This window comes from Mycteria americana, chromosome 7 (genome assembly GCF_035582795.1).
Source record: "Mycteria americana isolate JAX WOST 10 ecotype Jacksonville Zoo and Gardens chromosome 7, USCA_MyAme_1.0, whole genome shotgun sequence".
Taxonomy (NCBI): domain Eukaryota; kingdom Metazoa; phylum Chordata; class Aves; order Ciconiiformes; family Ciconiidae; genus Mycteria; species Mycteria americana.
Window position 1 is genome coordinate 12,863,528 of NC_134371.1, and position 7,034 is coordinate 12,870,561.

The following is a 7,034-nucleotide window of genomic DNA, read 5'->3' on the forward strand; positions in this document are numbered from 1 at the left end:
GCCTCTCAATAGGGTCGCAGGCTCCAGCAAAAACAGAAGGCAAGAACGTGTGAAAAAAAACCTGTGCGGGGATAAATAGCTGTAGTGGTGGTGCTGCAGCTGGGATCGCTGCTCGGGACTTGCTTTCGGCTTCTCTGCTCAGTGCCGCGCAGCCTTTGGGACGGGAATCTGGTTTCCAAGAAATTTTCGAATTGTGACAGTCCGAATAAAATCAAGACCTAGCTTGCAGCCTCCTGCAAAGCTGAGGAATTGCTGGATTCAGCATTTTGTCCCAGGGCAAAAGAGCAGCTTTAGATGCGGACTCTGCTCTGGAGCGAGAACTTTAAACACTAAAGTTACAGGTTTTGAGCCTGACTCCCTCCTGTCGAGGAAACAGGTAAAAACATGAACGCTCCCCCCTCAGCCACTGGCGATTCATTTCTCCTCCCTGTGCCAGGCACAAACCAACCCAAAGCCCTCTTGTCTGCATAGCTAAGCGGGAAGAAGATCTATCCGGGCTGCAAACAAGGGAATAGCCCGTAGGAAGTCAAAGGATGCAAGTGACTCCCTCGTCCAGAAATTACACCCTTGGAGACACGAAGAGCAAAACTTTCATAGCTGTTTACCAACTTCAGCTTGAGCTGGTTAATGTAAACCCCGCAGACATCCACTGGCAGGCACGGATACATATGCGGCGTGTTAAAAGGCACACACAAACAAGAGCGGGGAAGAGGCAGGGAAGCAGGGATGTGTTGGCACCACTCCTGGAGCAGCAGCTCCCAGCCCTCCCCGGGCTCCCCAGCTCGCTGATGTCAGGCTGCGGCGATGCCGTTAAAGGGGCGATGTTACCCCCAGCCTCTGCGGCGGCTGCTGCCCTTCCAGCCATCCCGGGGAGGCTGGGAGCGGAGGGGATGGAGTGAAGAAAAGAGGGTTTTCCTCTTTCTGCGTTTCTTGCCTTTGTGCTCTGGGAGGGTGACAGTTCCTTGGCTTCCCGTGCAGACAGAAGCCGTGCTCCTGTGGGTCTCTTGGTTCTGTGCTGGGGAAGAAATGGTACCTAGGAGACTCAGTCAAGTAAAATAGAAAAATATGAGTGGAAAAGCACTAGAAGAATAGCAGAAAGGCTCGGGGCAAAGGGAAGATCTCAGTCTGCCTTTATTTGTAGCTCTATTGGGGAAGTTTTAACAGCTCATCACTGTACAGACACGAGCTCTCACTCACGTTAAGACACCCAGGCAAGCTGATCAAACTAATTAATATGTAAGCAATGTGTCAAATGCAAGGCTTTATTTTTGCAGGCAAGTGTGGTCTTGTCTGAGCCCTGAATACATTGTGATCTATTTTTTCCCTGCCTGTTCTGCAGGGTGGGTCCTTCATACACTCATTTTTCCATCACGACAGCCTTCTATAGCTTTTTGGAACAGCTCCTCTAATTCGGGGGCAACTTTAATTCTGAAGTGACATATTCTTTGCCTGCTGATGCCTCTTTCAAGCCAGATCACCGAGGGTCAAAGTCTGTGTTTACCCTGTGAGGCTGGACTGGGACACATGAAGCAACCACAGAAGCGCCGCATGTTTTCGGCCCATGTTGTTGGGTGTAGCAGGGACTTAAAACATCCACGCTGACCCTGTAGGCTCTGAAGGGCAGGAGAGGATGCCCAAGAGATGTGTTACTGTAGATCCCATCAGCAGCCCTCTGAGCTGATTTCCGTGCCAGACTGCCATATCCTGAGGGGTTTCGCTGCCCCAGTGCTTGTCCCCATCCACCACCCTCCCAAACCCCTTGGTGTGCAGAACCATAGCTCCCTGCAGGCTCACGCTGACCAGCTCAGAGATCAGGGTTTTTCTGGCCAAATCTGACCTGGGACAGTATGGGCTCCTAAAGAAAGTTGAGATGCAGTGGCTGAATGGCCACAACCTCATTTCTGCTGTCCCCAGGTGTCTAAAGCTATCTGCAGCCTCATGCATCCCAGTTCCCTCCTGCTCCAAACCCCAGCCCCAACACCTGCAGTGTCCCAGTCCTCTGCTAAGTGGCTTAGGTCTCCAAACCAGTCCTATTGGAGCCCTCATCAGCTGGCCTGGGTAATTGCATTGCCTCCCTTGGTTACAGGAGATCCGCCCCAGTGGACTCTGCACTCCACTGCTGCTGTGGGTCTGGGGCTGCCGTGCAGGGCTCTTCCCACTGAGCCGTGGTGCTACCCGGCAGCCATGCGGGCTTGGCACTCCAGGTTGTCCCCAGCCTCTGTAGCAATATAAACCCTGTGCTGCAGAGTCTGCTGGTGGGGTGAAGGACAGGTGCCTGCAAAGGGAAGGTTGTGGAGAATCTGCTCTGCCTGCAATGCCTTCTCCAGCGTTATTCCCACCTGTCCGAGAGGAGGGTCCATCGTGGTCAGGCCTAGTCACTCACACAGCTGTGTGAAGTGTCCACCAAGAGTAAAGGCAAAAAGAGGTCACTGAGGGGAGGATCTGGTGCTGGCCAGGCAGGATGCCGGGCAATGGTCACCTTGTCTCATGTATGCTGTTACCTGCTTTTTACCTAAAACAGCCAGCTAACACATAGTGATGCCAGGGGTGTTGAGTCTTGTCCCCACCTTACTGGGAGACTTGCAAAAATGTTATCTGAGGCCTCACCATGCAGTAACAGGAGAGGGCATGCTGAGTCTTTAACAAGGAGTGTTTACTTCCCCAAGTGCTGATGGGACAGTGGAGTTAGACTGTGACAAACCAGCAGACAGACTGGGACCTGCTTTCTCACCAATGTCTCCCATATTTGAAGAGGTCATCCCTGGAGTTACTTCTGCATGTCCATGATGCTCACCAAGGAGCGAGCTCAGCAGTGTTATCCAAAGCATTTCTTTAATGCTGGGGTCAAATTCACCTCCTGGAAATAATACCCCTACACTCAGTGGAGTTAGAGATAAAACAGCTGTGAGGGATAAATGTGGACCTGCAAGAATAAGACTGTGGGATGAATCCACAGCTGGTGTAAATGATCATACACTGAACATCAGTGTCCTGCAAGAGCTTGTGGTCCTGCTGCCCCCTGGGTCAGGCCAGCACAGCCCACGCCACAGCTTCTCTCAGGCCCTGTATTGGGCACATTGCAACATGTGCACTGCTCCTTGGCATGATCTATGTGACAGGGACAAAATTTATGGCAGATCCTGCTCCTCGACAGAGCTGTGACATCTCTCCAGTTCCATCTCTCCTCCCTCCACCCTGGAAGCTGGAGGAGACCCCATCCTCCCAGGAGAAATGAGCCCTGCTCCTGCCGTCTCTCCTCCATCCTCCAGGAGAAGTGAGCCCAGGCACTGGCATCTCTCCTCCATCCTCCAGGACACGCAAGCTCTGCTCCTGGCATCTCTCCTCCGGCTCAGATGGGTTCCTGGAGCCCCCTCGTGGCTCTTACCACTGACGAGGTCCCACCAAAGCCATATAAGCCACCAAAGCCGATAGTCCCATTGCAAGTCCATCTCCCTGCTTTGTGAGCTTGGGATCAGACAAGTCCTTCGGAGGCTTTGCTCTCCCCTGCCCTTGGAGTCTGCTGCACCGTGCGCTGTGACGGTCCCAGGCAGAGGTGGCCCAGACCTGGAGGGATGGAGAGGGCATGGCAAAAGGGGGATATACGGCAACGGGAAAAAGAAAGCACATGGAGGTGGGGAAAGGAGGCTACAGAGAGGTGGGAAAAGGAGGCTGTAGGGTGACGGGGAAGGGAGGCTCCGCGGAGAAGAGGGTAGGGCTTGGAGGCAGCGTGCCCAGCGGCAGCGAGCAGGGGAAGGCTTGCTGCCCGGGAGGTGGGGACGTCCGAGTGTCCCACGGGGCCCCGCATGCCACTAGATGGCACTTGAATCTCTGCTTGGGGAGGGTGGCGGGGACAGCGGCCCCAGCGCGGCGCGACACGGGGGTCCCCGGGACGCCGGGGCAGCTCGGGGAGCGCTGGGCTCCGGGGGCTTTCAAAACTGCTCCTTGCAGGCAGTTCCCACGGGTAATTCTGCCCGATGCGCTGGATAAGGAGACGTTGTAGAGGTGGGATGGCTTTTTGGGACAGATGAGTTGCACCCAGCTTTCCCCCTGCCCCTGGGCCATGCTAGCCCTCCTCTGGCATTTGCCCTGCGGTAAGGCTCATGCCACAGCCCTTTGCAGAGGTAACTTGCTGAGGTAGCACGCAGCATCGACTAGAAGGTACCTAAAAAAAAAAAATAAAATCTAGTGCACTATCAGCACAGCCCAGTGGCTATTTGCAATAAATCAATTCTTCGTTTGGCTGCAAGAGAAAATCAGATCCATAACGCTGTGGATGGAAATATTGAGCCCTCTTTTCCCCTCTTTCAGCCCCATTCTCTGCCCCTACATGCACAGGTTATGGGATGCACCCTGAGTATCAGAGCACGTTCACGACTGATACGAGATGATTGGGATTGTTTCAGCAACCTGGCATTCTCTCCTCTGCTGAGACTGGGGGATGCTTGGGGGAGCCCAAAAGGGTGCACAGAGGAAAAAAATGCCTATAACACTGAAACAAAACCAGAGAAATCGGGATGGTGTGTCATACATTGACCCAGTCAAATATATCTTCTCCTACTGCTGGGTCCCAGACACTGCATCACTGGTTCCTGACAGCTCCCAGAGCTGTGACTTTATGCTGGTATTTAACCATGTGTGCTGGCCCTGACTTTGATGGGTATTTTGGCTTTGCTCCCCTTTATATTTCACTGGAAGGGAAGCCCCTAAATGCTTTTGAGAGTGTGAGACTTGAGGTGCCGAAGCATCATCCACCATGATGAGATACAGACTTGCTGTGCGTACACCACTGTTGAAGGACAGGCACAAGATTTGTGAAGGGTTTAAGCACTTAGTACCCGCAGAAGCAGGCAGCAGAGCATCCCTTGCACACCTTCGGGAGAAAAAGACCTCTGAAACTTTTTTGGAGCAGTCCAGAGGAAAGCTGGGGCAGGGACAGGCTTTGAAACCTATGGTCCTGCTCCACACCCTCCCCAGTCCAGGGGAGCTCTTGGCATGGGAAGGGGTCTGTTTTCCATACCCAAGTGCCCAGACCCAGCAGCCTTTGATTGTCCGAGCCCTTTTCTTGGTGGCGAGCGGGTCACTGGGGAGCTCTGGACCCTATAAGGGTCCCACTATGGGCAATCCCTCTCTGTGCAGACCAGTGTCCTTTTAAAAGGCAGTGAGCAGTTGTAATGCTTTCAGACAAGCCCAAATTGCTGTGATTTCCCCCTGACCGAGCGGCCGTGAAATTGCAGCGGGGGCAGAGCGTGGCGTGACTGAAGTGATTACGCGGGTGGCAGGGGATGATAGCAAATCCGCGGCGTTGGAGGGGACTGCACGCTGTGCCGTGCTCTCGAGCACAGATAACGTGAGCCGGCTGAGCTCAATCAACAGTTTGTTTGCAGGGTCTTGCTTCCCTGGGCAAAAAAAAGAAAGACCCAGAAAAATCTCAGAGTACTGTTTCCTTCTCTTTTCTAATTTCCAAAAGTTTGGCCTGGCTCAAGCTGGTGGGTGTTGAACCATGATGTGAGTCATTGCTGGCCCTGATAGCACCAGCCCCTGCTCACACACCTAGGGTTCACTGTGATTCCTGTAGCTTGTAGCTCCCAGCACTTGGGTCTGCAGCCCCTGTTGTGCGTGCTTAACTCTCTGCCCTAAATACAGCCTCTTTCTCCTCTTGGGAAGCCTGAAAAGCAATGGCCTGGGGAACCCAAAGCTTCCTGCCACCAGAGGAGATGGATGCCCATTTTCCCTTGGGGCCAGTAGACCCTTCAAAGCTCCCCCAAGGGGAAGACCTCTCTATTGGGTTGCAGCAATCATTTCTAGACATGGTGGTGGTGAGGCTGTGATGGACAGGGAAGCCTGCAGATCTTTGCTAGCTGCAGTGATGAATGATCCTGTCCCTGCAGGTGATGTGTTGGGTCAGCCTGCTTGCTGGGATCTGGGATATGGTAGCACCAGGTAGGATGGTGACCAGGGAGCAATTTACCATGAGCGGTGGCTCCTGGTGGTGCCATTTGGTCCTCGGTAGAGCTGGCGTGGGCAGGCAATTTGCTGTGTGTCACTGGGGCTGGGGACACTGCCCACGTGTGCTGTGACCAATGCATATTTATGCTTCAGGCCCCTGTCTGTGTCCTTGGTAGGAAATATTTTCAAGACTGATGGTGTTGTCCTCACGATATTGGCTACCTCAAGCAACACGGCCTGAAAAGAAAAGGACCCAAGGAAGGGCTGGTGTATGGAGAAATGCCACTGTGACATCCAGCGCTTCTGGACTTGGTGAGGCCAAAACTGATGGCAAACCCCCGGCACTGGACTGGTTCAGCGATGAGACAGCTCTTCCTATACAGGCACCAGTGCCAAGTGACTCATTTGCACTCAGAAGGAGTGGAAACATTCCCTGCTGCTGCCAGCATGGAAACCCACATATTTGCAGGGCCTTTCAGTCGGTCCAGGAATCGTCCCTCTTGCTTCTGACATGTGGCCACCTCTGGGGTGGGACATGGCGGCTGAGCTGCAAGGCTGGAAGGTAATACAGATGTACGGGGCGGGGTGGCAAGAAGAAGGTGTCTCAGACAAGTCTTTCGACTGTTGATGCTAGTGCACACCCTGTTACTGCTGAGGAGACCCCCATGTCCCCACAGCCACAGCTGGATATGTGCCTCGCGTGAGAAGCCATACCTCACACACAGTGTGGCATCCATGGCCCAATGTCCCCTACCTCAGTTTCCCTCAGCATCACTTTCTTATGGTGAGGATGACTATCAAGGCAGACGAGATGCTCTGGCGTTGGAAGGGCCGAGCCATTAGTGATAATGGCAATACAAATGTTGAAGTCATTGCTCCGCTGACTGATAAATATGCTTCCCAGAGCTGCTGCCTTTAACGGGGCCAGCTGGAGGGCCAGCTGCCCCAGCCCTCAGAGCACCCCTATCCAGGGAAGGTCTGGACATTTAACCCTTCCACTGACCATCCCTTGCAGCAGCAATATGAAGACTAGAAACTCGTGGCAGTGCACAGACATGGGGGTAGGAGAGGACTCGGCGAAGGAGTGA